General features: G+C 41.3%; 1 protein-coding gene and 1 long non-coding RNA gene across 10 annotated transcripts in view; both read left to right on the top strand.

Moving 5' to 3' along the window:
• Window positions 1-4046: 4046 nt before the first annotated feature.
• LOC134220493 (uncharacterized) lies at window positions 4047-5393 on the top strand. 3 transcript variants are annotated; one of them, XR_009981928.1, is made up of 4 exons: window positions 4047-4139; window positions 4237-4656; window positions 4714-4840; window positions 4924-5393. It is a non-coding gene; the product is annotated as an uncharacterized LOC134220493 (long non-coding RNA). The 3 variants fall into 3 exon arrangements; XR_009981926.1 differs by having other exon boundaries at window positions 4927-5392; XR_009981927.1 differs by having other exon boundaries at window positions 4061-4160; window positions 4927-5393.
• A 3107-nt stretch (window positions 5394-8500) lies between these two features.
• LOC134223602 (furin-like protease 1) overlaps window positions 8501-12928 on the top strand; it is an 800923-nt gene continuing 796495 nt past the window's right edge. For 3 of the 7 annotated variants that reach the window (XM_062702785.1, XM_062702789.1, XM_062702788.1), the window contains exons 1-2: window positions 8512-9101; window positions 9593-9839. The gene's annotated coding sequence lies outside the window, so the exon portion shown is untranslated. Of the gene's footprint in view, window positions 9102-9592; window positions 9840-12928 lie in introns of all 7 variants that reach the window. The other 4 variants (XM_062702787.1, XM_062702786.1, XM_062702790.1 and 1 more) reach the window with 4 other exon arrangements.

Raw genomic sequence — 12928 nt, 5'->3', positions numbered from 1 at the left:
TTAGACTGATTTAGTATTCCTGTATATTTCTATACATATCCAGCTTTTCATCATGTTCCACTTTCCATTGAAACACTCATACATATATACGTAATGTAGAGCTCTATAATCAGCGGTATTTGGCGATGTTCCTCTAATTTCCCCGAACATTTAGTGACCTCAGGTGCAAGTGCGGTTCCACCGCGTGCAGTCCACGAAGTCGCTGGCCTCTATCCGGCGCTTTGTTGAATATTGTTTTTGCTATTCACCCCTATTCTTGTTTACCGTCGAACGAAAATTTCGAAAGAATGCGATTTGTTCGAATCGCTTCCCCACACTCTAACTTTCACCTACTCAGTGACTGAGTAAAATTGTACTGCCGTCTCATTTCTTCCCACGGAAATTTTACTCAATTTCCGTCAAAAGCAGGATTACTCATAGTTTTGAGTTGTCCTGCTTTTGACGGAAATTGAGTAAAATTTCCGTGGGATATAACCAATGAGCTAGACTTTACTAAGGTGGTGCAGATCAGCACTGCGTGCCACTAGTTGTCTCTTTTATTCTCCCGCTGTTCTTATGCAACGCAAATAGTGACGTCACTATTTGCGTTGCATAAGAACAACGGGAGAATAAAAGAGAAAACTAGTGGCACGCAGCGCTGATCTGCGCCACCTTAGTAAAGTCTAGTCCCTTGGGATATAACGAGAGAGCAATAGAGCTTGCTGACGTTAATCATCTTTCTCTTGCACTCGCACGGAGGAGATAGGATTTGTTTTCATCGGGAAACGCTTCCGAAGCGTTTCCCGATGAAAACAAATCCTATCCTCCCCATGCGCTTGAAAGAGAAGGATGAGTAAACGTCAGCAAGCTCTATACAATTTTACTCTGTCACTGAGTAGGTGAAATTTAGCGTGCATTTGATTTTGCTGGCGTAAACGAGAATACGCATCAACTTTTGTTCGAAGGCGCGTTCGTGCGTAAACAAGAATATGGGTGATTCTTCCGACTAAATGACCAACCCACTGGAGTCTGCCGTATTTTATACGACTCATAATATTTTCTCCTCTGTACACTTGATATTGATATATTTTCTCCTCTGTACACGTGATTCATGCGTCTGCGCCACACACCATTTTCTATTCTCCCTCCGAGTGTTGTACACAGCAATTTTTGCTCGAAAACGCAATCCGAACACTTGATTTCGGGTTATCAAGCGTTCCGCCTAATCAGTTTCGCCGGAAAACCATGTTCAGCCATTATCTGCCACAGCTAATTTCTTTTCACTGAACTGTACGCTACTTCGAAATCAATGAACAGGCGGTGAGTCTGCAAGTTGTACTACCGGAATTTATCAAGAATCGTCCGCCCGACAACTTGCATGGTATTCGCCTACGAAGGACTCTCAAGCGATAACAGTCTGTTGAACAAAATGAGCGAAAGAATTTTGTACACTAAGATCTGCAGAGAGATCCCTCTGTAATTGGCACACTCTAGCTGCGCCCTTCCTTATAGATAGGGTATATGATGCCGTCCAATCAGCCATAAGGAAGGCAGTTCGCACTGGCGGAGACAGAGGTGAAGCGACAGTGTGAAGTGGAGACGCCCACCGCAGCCATTCGGCTACGGAAAGGTCCGGCAGGGACGCAGGTAGCATTGGTTCGGCTATCTGCAGCGGACGCCTCCAAGGTAGTCAAGTTAGGGAGCGTCAAGGTGGGATGGTCGGTGTGCCCTGTGGGCATATACGAGCAACTAGAAGTTTGCTTCAAGTGCCTGGAACCGGGGCACAAGCAATGGGACTGCAAAGGCCCTGACAGAAGCAATCTCTGCCGACGCTGCGGATTGGAGGGACATAAGGCACAATGCTGCACGAACCGTCCCAATTGTTTGATTTGTTCCAGCAAAGCTGAGAACAGCAAGCACCCCATGGGGGGTTCGATGTGCTCGGTGTTTAAGCGTGCTGCAAAATCACAGTGCAGGTAACGCAGCTGGCTTGCTCGGCCTCGCCCGAGTGTTTGGTGTGCGCAGGTTTAGAGGAAACGGCGGAACACGTGTTGTTCGTGTGCATACGTTTTCGCGCTTGCCACATGTGGTCTGGACACTACCCCGGACAACCTAGTTCGGAGGATGTGTAAAGATGAAGTTGGCTGAAACGCCGTTTTATCGGCTATCGCCCAAATCGTTTCGGAGCTACACAGAAGGTGGCGCGTGGACTCAAGGATGGCTAGTTCAGGCGCAAATAAAAGGTGGTCCAAGGGATCGGAGTCGGCTTCATGGGTCATACCGGTGGTCATGCTCTGTGGTCGAACTCGATCCTTTTATCGAACAAGTAGCCGCGCGAAGAACAACATGGTATCGTCGCTTTCGCGGCGTTGGTCAACCGGGCGGGTTCCGAGCCCGAGGACGGAAAGGGGTCCTCGTCGAGGCTGGGGCAGGCGTAGTCACCGCGTCGGCAAGTCCCTCTGTGTGCTGGCGAATAGGCCCTATCAGAGGTCAATTTGGGGTGCACGCGGCATCATCATTCTTTATACCAGTCGTGCAGAGGGAAGCAGGCACGAAGTCTACCCTTCCCACCTTCCGAGGACATAGGGCGTGGTAAGCCCACCTGGAAAGCCGACAATGCGCTGGCACGATACCATGGTGTTCTTCTAAAAAAGCGAGTTACGATGTTCGGTGCTGCAAGGCACGAAGCATTACTTTCTGGTTGTACCGAAGGGACTATGGGCTTGGCAGCAATGGAAACGGTTTAGCGGGTCGGGATGTAGTCCTGCCTCCCTCGTTTGCTGTTGGAGGTGATCCCTAACCCGCACTTCCTGGACAACCCAGGATGTCTGTTGAGCAGATTCCCCCTCCATTGCTTAGGAAGAAAAAAAAACACAGACTTCACCTCAATTCGCCGAGCTGAGTCGATCGGTATATAATACTATGGGTCTCCGGGCCTTCTATAAAAAGTTTGTTTTTGGAGCGATCATATAGCCTTACGATCATTTAGTCTATACGAGAAAGGCAAAACATATTTAAAAAAAAAACTACATGGTGAGACGGTGAGTTGAAAAGTCCACTAACATCCCTCACTTAATAAAGGTAGAAACGAAGATGGTTTGTTGATATTGTGGATGTAGTATATCATCGGTAAAAGGAAAAATAATACAGTCGAATAAATACAATGTTCGGTTAAATTATCAATTTGTAGAATAAATGTTCCATGAAAAATTTAATGCAATCTCAATCATTGTGAGAGTTTATTAATCGTAATATTTTCATACTAAGCTACGATTAAGCCTTCTAAGTACAAAAACAAAAAAATTATATTTATTTTTTTTGCATTTTTTTATATTTCAATAATATTTGCACCAAATTTTGAGATTCTGTGATTTTTTTGTCAATTTGTTTTATAATTCTGTATATATTTTTTTTATAATATTTTAAGGATTTTTTGGAAAATTCATCGAGATCTGGATTATAGAATGAAGGACGCATGAGCTCAACATCGGTTTTCAACAGGAACTACAATATTCTGTGAGAAATTCTTGTAAGTTTTCGTCAGAGTTTTATATTTCTGTAATTATCCATAGTTAGTTCGAATGGACCCTAAAATGATCAAACCTAGAAATTATTCAACTTTTTTTAAATAATTATGAATATTTTTTAAATTATTTTATATAGGTTCGTTACTATTTATTCCACTAGTCTATAAAAACAACTATTCTTCCTTATTCCATAATTTTATGTTATCTACGTTCTGCACAAGATTTTTTTATGTACATAGGTTATCCGACTTGTCAATATCCCCAACTCAGCCATCTTGGATTTTTGTATGGAATTTATGCTCGTTTGTTTACGTTTTGCACTGAAAATGTATGCCCCCCCCCCCCGCGCTGATTATTCCTATCTACACGGTTAGTTTGGTTCACCTATTTATGGGTACTTGTTCTACGCATATATGGGTAAATTTCATTTCACCTATTTTATCGGTAAATTTTACCTAAAAAATTAGTAATATTTACTCATATTCTGAACAAACCGACTTTACCCATATTTGAGTGATTGCATTTACCCATATTTGGTTGAAAAAAATAAACATAAACAAATCCGGATTCGTGGCTGCCGTGTCGTTGTCGAAAAAGTTCAAAGATGTAGCTCGTAAAAAAAAGTGAAATAAGGTAACTATAATATTATCAATTGTTATTATTCGCTAATATTGGCTCATATCCTTCATGTGTTGAATCTTCTAAACGATAATCCATTTGTTTTCTTCAGTTCTGACAATCGGTAACAGCAGATTGACCTGCTTGCAATCGGCCTCGTCGATGGGACAGCAGATTGCCTGAACAGGAAACAATTCCCGAATCATCGTTATCGTTATGTCGTTCCATCATCGTTAATTCCTGCCAATTCCTGAGAACATCGGATACAACAAGTACATTGTGCTGTCCACTCCGGTCGTTATTGCACCTGGTTGATATTGGTCTGATCCGAAGGTCATCGCATAGTCGCAAATAAGACAATCTGTATATGCCATCGCTCCCCATCATAAACGCGAAGGCCATTGCTTTCCGCCTTCATTAGTGGGAGGCACTATAGCTTTTATCAATATCTTCCGTTGTCCGTGCAAAAACGAAAGTTACTACTATTCCGGAAATGTTTTATAAGAACTGAATCGAGGACCAATTTATTATCGTAAGTAGATACAATTTATTAATCTTTTTGTAGTTAGAACTTTCATCTCTTCAACAGTTGGTTGACAAGGTGGTGCAAACATGTGCAGAGCGCTTCAAAATCTCCGAGAGCAGCGGACCAACGGTCCTAGGGGCACGGATCTATGGAATGAAGAAGCTCGCCAAATCAGCAGTGACCACTACAGGTAAATATTGTTAAATGATAAGGTATCTAAGGCACTGTGCGCCTTCTCCATCGAAACATTTTTTATATACTTTCGTGTTTCAGCAGGCCACCCGAATCACCGTGTTAACCACCATACGAATTACAGAAATCTGTTCTGGTACATGCTGCAAGCAGGAATCAGCACTTCATGATGCCATTAGGATATCTTGCTTGCAGAGGAATGGCACTTTCATCGCTTGAACCAGGAATCGACCACATTGGATTGATCAATAACCGTAATTTCAAGTCCCCGGGAGAGGGAGACAGCGTGGCGAGACCGTATACCGAGACCATATATAATTTGAATAGGCAATGCATTTTCAGATGGTTTATGAATATTTATTTTTTTTACTTGTCTTTATTTTAAGGCTTGAGCCGTGTATTCAAATAAATTACAACTATTATTTTTCTACAGAAGTTCAATTACTTTAATCATTTATTTTATAAGAAAAACAATTGTAATGTCTCAAACAGAAAGACGAGAAAATCACCCAAATATGGGTAAAATTTACCAATAAATCATCACTTCTCTAACTACCTATACATGGGTAAAATTTGGTTTACTCATATTTAGGTAAAAGTGAATTCACCCAAATCTAGGTATGTGCACTTTTTGGCGATTTTAGGTACTCTTCACCCATATTTGGGTGGACTGAACTAAGCGTGTAACTACCTATACATGGGTAAAATTTGGTTTACTCATATTTAGGTAAAAGTGAATTCACCCAAATCTAGGTATGTGCACTTTTTGGCGATTTTAGGTACTCTTCACCCATATTTGGGTGGACTGAACTAAGCGTGTAGGAAAGGCATATCTATTAAGTCAGAGACGATGTTATTAAATAGAGACACGCGGAGAGAATAAAAGCAATTCTGGCTTCACGGCCAGCAGACAAAAATATCCTGTGCGATTGGCACCATAGAAATTTGTAAGAACTTGAAGTGACTCTCAGTATGAGCAGTTGTTTTGTTTGCTCCAACCATATATCCTGCCACGTTCAGCACCATTGCCATATACTGCAACGACAAATATGATGAAATGCAGTAATAAACTTGGTATAAGAACTCCAAAAACAGCTTAATTTAATTAACTTTTCAAACTTTTTCATATTTCCTATAATGTTGATTACAATACTTATCTCGCATTTAGCACCGATCGATAATGTTTGTTTACTTTGCTCGTTTGGTACCGCGTTTGACGGTTCGTTTGGTACTTTCGGCTTCACTCTGCGCGGGTCTCTATCTATAAACAACGTCTCTGTATTAAGTAACAAGCTCGGTAACAAGAGGCCGAGTTTTGTTGAGCAGTGAAATCTAAACATTTTTTTTTTGTTTATTAAGGCTGTGAACCATTCCACCGATTCGTTTAACTTTTAGTTAAAATTTGACATTCCGATGGTTATTTTCCCATCGTGGTTAAAATTTTACTCCGAAGCCGACCCATTTGAGTTTTGACAGATTGATAGTTATTTGGAACGAAATGGATTTGGCGCCAATTTTCTCGTGAACAAAGTTTAACTATCGAACTGTCAAATCTAACCATGCTCCGGAGCAGGGTTATTTTTAACCACAGCGAAATAACCATCGAACTGTCAAATTTTAACTAAAAGTTAAACGAATCGGTGGAATGGTTCACAGCCTAAAGAGACTTACAGCCCGATGCAAATCTAAACATCTATAAACCTTTATAAGAATTTGATCAAATGTTTTGCAGCATACTTGAATAATATCCAATTGATTCTAATCTCTGATTTCTATATTGGAAATGTTTTCAAAAGAGTTATCGTTTGAACTATCTTTTGCTGGATTAAGGAGCATACAATTTTGGGGGCCAATTCGATATTGGCAATTTATCAGCGAAGACATGCGCAATGAAGAATGAGGAAATATTTTTGTGGTATGTAAAAGTTTACTATTTTGTAATTCAATTTTCAAATTTTCTTGTGGGGGCACAAGTGGGTCTGGCCAGTTAGTTAGTGACTCAAGCCACAGTTAGTGACTCAATTCTACGGCACTGTCACTTCGAGACGATTAACTACTGCACTTGGGGTTCGGATGGTCTCTCTAGGTTATCGACCATTCACTCCGGTCAACGTAGTGAGGTTTCCAACAGGCTTTCACTTGTTCACACGCGGAACACTTCGAACTCTGGGCTTCACGATTACCGACAATCGACACGGTACGTCTATCTTTTACGAGCACCGAGCACCAAGAGAACTTCTCTGCAGTCCCGTAGTGTTATGCGGAAGCTCGGTACTAAGCTTTTTCATTCTCCCTTTTTTACATCTTTTCTTCGCAACTCAGGTTTAGTACCTCGGGAGGCTGGGTTACCAACGTTTTTTTCCGACGGCGTGTGTAAGAAAAGATATTTTAGTTACTAGATAAAGATTGTCGCTGTCGTCGCTGTCCGGAACATCTTTTGCTGGCGAGGATAGGGGAGCTAAATGCCAAAGAAGGAAAATCCATACGATTTGACAGGTATGTACCACACATGTTTCGGACAGCAGAACAACTAAAAACTAACTAAAACTAAAATATCTTTTTGTGTAAGGCAAGATTATATAAGAATAATTCTAGCTCCTATATCTTTACGCTTTAATTTTCTAATATTTATGGAACATTGAAAATGTAACAAGGTGTAATAAATACTGTGTAATAATTACTTGTTTAATTTGAATATCAGATTCATACAGCAAACCCTTCAACTGCCAAGTGTTGGATATTGAAACGCATCGTTCTGTTATTTCGTGAATTCGTGACGCTGGACAGATTACAATTTTTGCATCGTGTGTTGGCCTTATCAAGGATCTCATAGGACGCATCATTCACGTCATCATGCTTGTCGTTCGTTAGGGCAAAGATGCTGATCAGGCTGTAGTTGAAGAACACTTGCATGCCACACAAACCCGCTGACTCCGAACAAGACGATTAATTGATCTGCAATTCGATATATATTTTCGACGGATTCGTACGGGGGCTGTCGCGAAAGCAATTTGTCAGCTGATTTCTTGCTGTTTCTTCCCGTTCGTACGTATCAAGTACGTTGACATGTAGAAGAACAAAATACATACTATTTCTAATAGTAATTATGTACCTTATTAGCTCTACTTATTTGGATTTGGTTGATGAGGTCACCAGACAGTGTCACTCCGCCAACACTTCTGCTAGTTTCTTTTCGTTTGAGGGGATCAAGTGCGTCGACCTGTAAAAGAACAAAAAAAAGTATGAAAATACTAAATAAGACACCAGGCTGAAAAAGCCAAAGCCATCGCCACGTGCTCCAAGACAGATTCGTGTTTCAAATATTCCCGCGCATAATATGCGAGGGTGTCAACGTAATCCATCAGATGTCGTTAGTCGTTTTTAGCACATACAGCTTGAATACAAACTCTAAAACAATTATTTTCCTGTTCCTCCGTCCGTCAGTATTTGACACCTGTCACTCGACGATAACAAAACACACATACATCACTAATGTTGCGTGCTCGATCTGAAGTAGATGCAAAACCGTCGATGGAACGCACACTTGCAGCTAGGGGAGGACGAACAGCGTGCAACAACGCAACGACATAAAACTGCCAATCCAGAGAGAGCGACAGCGGAGAAAATCGGAACGGGATAGCTCGGTCGTGCTCCTTCGGAATCGTTTCAGTTACTTCGGATCAGCTGACGGGATTGGTCGTGTGTCCCCTTGTTCGTTCGTTCGTTCTTTCAACACTGTTCATTCAGCATTGGCCAGTCAGTGGTGAATGTTCTGCCAGTCGGAGGCCACCAAATCAGGCAAGTAAGGACCAGTCCAGTTCTTGTCTGTGGAACAGTTGATCAACTACAGGGACGGCTAGCTGTCGCGGGATGTGATATGACAGTAGTCTGCTGAGACGGGACGGTGTAGTGTTTGTTGTGTCCTCTGGGAACGGGACGGCTGAAGTTTTGTGTTGCCGTGCGGTGTGTGCACGGCTCGGAAGAGAGGAAGATAGAGAGGCATCTCGGTCAAACTGAAGAGATGAAGAACGAGATTGATTAGCGGTTCGTAGCAATCATCGAAGTCGTGGCCAGTCAGTTTGACCTTTTCGAGTGGTGTTTTTTTGCCTCGCAATTCAATTGAAGTGTTTACTGTGCGTCGGAATTCGGGGTTCAGTGCTTCTGAGTTTGGAACCGTTTGAAGAGTGATTTGACCCCGCGCCAATTGAACTGGTTGCGGTTTGTGGCAATCAACGGGCGAATAACTCAGCGCTTTTAAGGTGAGAGTGTTTTCAAATTCGGGAGAAGAAAAAGGGCGAGCTTATATCGCTGGTCGTCAGATTTTTTCCAAGGTACAGACAAAAAATCCGGACCTCCGTGGCGCCGTCTAATGTTCGATGTGTTAGTTGAGTAGTGTTTTTTACCCACGAAAATAATAAATAAGTTGGATATCTGAAGCGCAATCTGAATATTGCCACTCAATAAAGGTGTCAGTGTTACGGTATTCTCATTGTTTGTCGCTTTTACAATTTGCATTCATTTCGGCACCTGAGCAGGGAGATTTGACGTTTTTGCGATCACAACACAACCACATTACCAGCGTACATCGCCGTACTTCATAACATTCACGTTACATCCTAATGTTATAGTTGGATGTATCGTGATGTTAGTGATTTGACGTTCTGCTTTGATGCGTTTTTCTGCGTGTCGCGAAAAAGTGCTAATAGATTATTTGCATCACTATCGTATCGTGTTCCCCATAATTCAACAGTGTTAGTGTTTACCGTATTAGAATAACAACATCAAGAACAAAGTAATATCAACAATAACAAGAGAAATCACAACGAGAGCTGGATCCAGGAAGAAGAAGCAAACAAAATAATCATCGACGATTTATAATACCGACACACACCGAGCCAGGAAGCGCCCACCTAAGAAGGAGGGTACGTTGGCACCGGAGACGGAGTGAAGGCAGCTCAGGCTACTCTTGTGGTCGTGTGGATTGTATTCATGTAAAGGTACGTGCGTTCGTTCGCGAGAAGTCGTGGTTGAGGTCTTCGTGATCCGATGAGGAGAGGTGCCGTGCCTCGTTTGTTGGGAATGTGTACCTAGTTATAAAATTTCTATGAGGAAGACAGACGGCGAACAAACGACGATTGGTTGGTCCGCCACAAACAACAAGCAATCAGGCATACACATAATCCGTGTTGTTGGAGGCAAGTGAATTTTTAGCATTCTGATTTTATTGTTGCTGGCGCTGAGGCGGTGCACGAACGCACGACATCATCAAAACTACCATCGAGAAAGGTTTCGTGAGTAGAGTGGAGTTTTTGGAGCTAATAAAAAAACAGATAGGTGGGCCTGAAAGGTTCAGTGGTTACGTTTGTGAATTTAGATCTGTGGTTTTGAACCGATGGAAACATGAAAGTCTTGTGGATTTATTTAGGATTAACACGGAAAGATGAAAGTAATCCTATATCTTATTCTTTATGATGCAATTGCATTAAACTTAATCTATGCAGTTTATTTAAATTTAATAACGATTGTACCAATACTCAATTCATCGTTATTATTTTTTGCATAATAGCAAAATTATAAGTAGGTAATTTCTAATGCCAATTGTTAAAAAGATAATGTTTTCGATTAGCAAATTGAAAACAATGGAGTAGCTAAAATTACGACTTAAGCAGCACTCAAAATGATTGTGCACTTTGAAAAGTCGTGTAACCTTCAAAAATCAAACTTATATAGGCCTAGTAAAACTTACTCAAATAACAAATGCATATTGAATAGAAATGTGAAATTCACATGAAAACGTAGAAAACAATATCCACACATTTTTCTAGTCAATTATACTTGAAATGAATTAAACTAATTGAACATTTTACAAAAGCATTTTAAATACGATTTGAAAAACAAAATGCTTATGAATGGGATACATTTCATACTTCATTTTTTGACCTCGTCCGCTTCTTACTAACGCATCACTTATTTTTACTAACGTGTCACTTATGTCGAATTCGTTTTTAAAAAGTTCCAACCTAGGTTGGAACCAGTTCCAACCTAAGTGCTGTCAAAGTGTTTTTTTATTCGCTCAGGTTGGAACTAGGTTCGCACTAGTTCCAACCCCAAAGCTGTCGGGTTCGCACTGTGTTGTTTCACGGTTTCGCACCAGGTTCACCAATACAACTGCACTTCAACTGTCAAAACCATATGGGTGGAATAAACAAGCCGAAGGGAAATACAAACCAGAGTAAAAACGAAACTGTTTGTGCATTTAATAGAGAATGCGCATCGAAAGCCGTTTTACGGAAATATTTTATTCCGTATGATATTTGTCAACATTTGAATTATATTTAAATTCCCTTAGGACTTTTTTCAGTAATCCCAGGATAATTTGTTTTAAACGGAAATATTATATTGCAATTTGTTCTAAAATTCCCCCATTAATTATTTATTTAAGTAGTTCTTCAAAAAATCATACGGAAATTCTTCAAAGAATTCTTATAATTCGTTCAGCTATTCCTCCTTGAAGTCTTGTATGCATTCCATTGCGAATTCTTCCCAGAATGCATTAGAGCAATATTTCAGGCATTCCTTCATAATATTTTTCCAGAAGTTCATCTGGAAATTCCTCCAAGAGTTCCTACGAAATTTCTTCCAAGAATTTCTCTGGAAGTTCCTTCAGGAATTCCTCTGGAAGTTCCTCCAGAAATTCCTCTGGAAGTTCCTCCAGGAATTCCTCTGGAAGTTCCTCCAGGAATTCCTCCGGAACATCCTTAAGAAGTACCTCCGGAAGTCCTTCCAGAAATTTCTCCGGAATTTCCTTCGGAAGTTCTTTCAGAAATTCCTCCGGAATTTTTTCCCGCAATTCCATCAGGAATTCCTTCGGATGTTCCTCCAATAATTTTTCCGGATGTTCTTTCGAAAGCTCTTCCAGGAATTGCTCCGGAAGCTCCTCCACGAATTTCTCCGGAGGTATTTCTGGAGGGACTTCCTAAGAAATTACGGGAGCGACTTCCGAAGGAATTTTTGGAGCGACTTCTGGAGGTATTCCTGGAGGAACTTCTAGAGGAACTTTCGGAATGAATTTCTGGAGGAACCACCGGAGGAATTCTTGGAGGAACAGCTAGAGCAATTCCTGGAGGACCTTCCGGAGGAATTCCTGGAGGAACTACCGGAGGAATTTATGGTGCAACTTCCGGATGGATGTCTAAAAGGGGCTTCCGGAGGAATTTCTGGACGAACTTCCGTAGGAATTTCTGGAGGAACTTCCATAGGAGTTTCTGGAGGAACTTCCGGAGGAATACCTGGAGGAACAGCTGGTGGGATTCCTGGATGAACTTCCTGAGAAATTCCTGAAGGAAGTTCTAGAGGAATTCCTGGAGGAATCTCTGGAGGAACTTCCGGAGGAATTTCTGGAGGAACTTTTGGACGAATTCTTGGAGGAACTTCCGGAGGAATTCCTGGAGGAACCACCAGAGGAATAACTGAAAGAAATTCTGGAGGAACTTCCGGAGGAATTCATGGCGGTACTTCTGGAGGAACTCCTAAATGAATTTCAGTAGGATTTCATGAATGAATTTCCAAATGATTTACTGAAGGAACTTCCGAAGGAAATTTTTAAGGAACTTCGGAACTTTCCTAACGAATTCCCGAGTTCCGAACGTAACTTCAGGAAGAAGAGGAACTTCTGAATAGATTCCTGAAGAAATTTCCGAAGGAATACCTGAAGAAACATCCGGAGGAATTTCGGAAAGAAACTCCGAATAAATGCCTGCAAGAACTTGCGGAGGAATTCCTGAAGAAGCGAAAAGGAATAGAGAATCTGGGGTAGATATATCCATCCAAAAGTAAATTTCGTAATTCGCGAAAATCAGAGCGCGTACTTAATCATTTTTATCATGATCTGATTCGTTGTGGCCCACAAATTGCCAGTGCACTGGTAAAGTCCGGTATGGTGTCGATCATATGTTTCGAATCAAAACAAACAGGATACCACGCACACCACCATATCCAATGACAGATGGAACTGAAAACGTTTTTTTATTCAGGGTTCGGGTTGGCACTGACCCAGGTTTAAAAACGAATTCGGCATTAAAATGTA

Source organism: Armigeres subalbatus, chromosome 3 (assembly GCF_024139115.2).
Source record: "Armigeres subalbatus isolate Guangzhou_Male chromosome 3, GZ_Asu_2, whole genome shotgun sequence".
Classification (NCBI taxonomy): domain Eukaryota; kingdom Metazoa; phylum Arthropoda; class Insecta; order Diptera; family Culicidae; genus Armigeres; species Armigeres subalbatus.
This window is presented reverse-complemented; position numbering and strand designations above follow the sequence as displayed.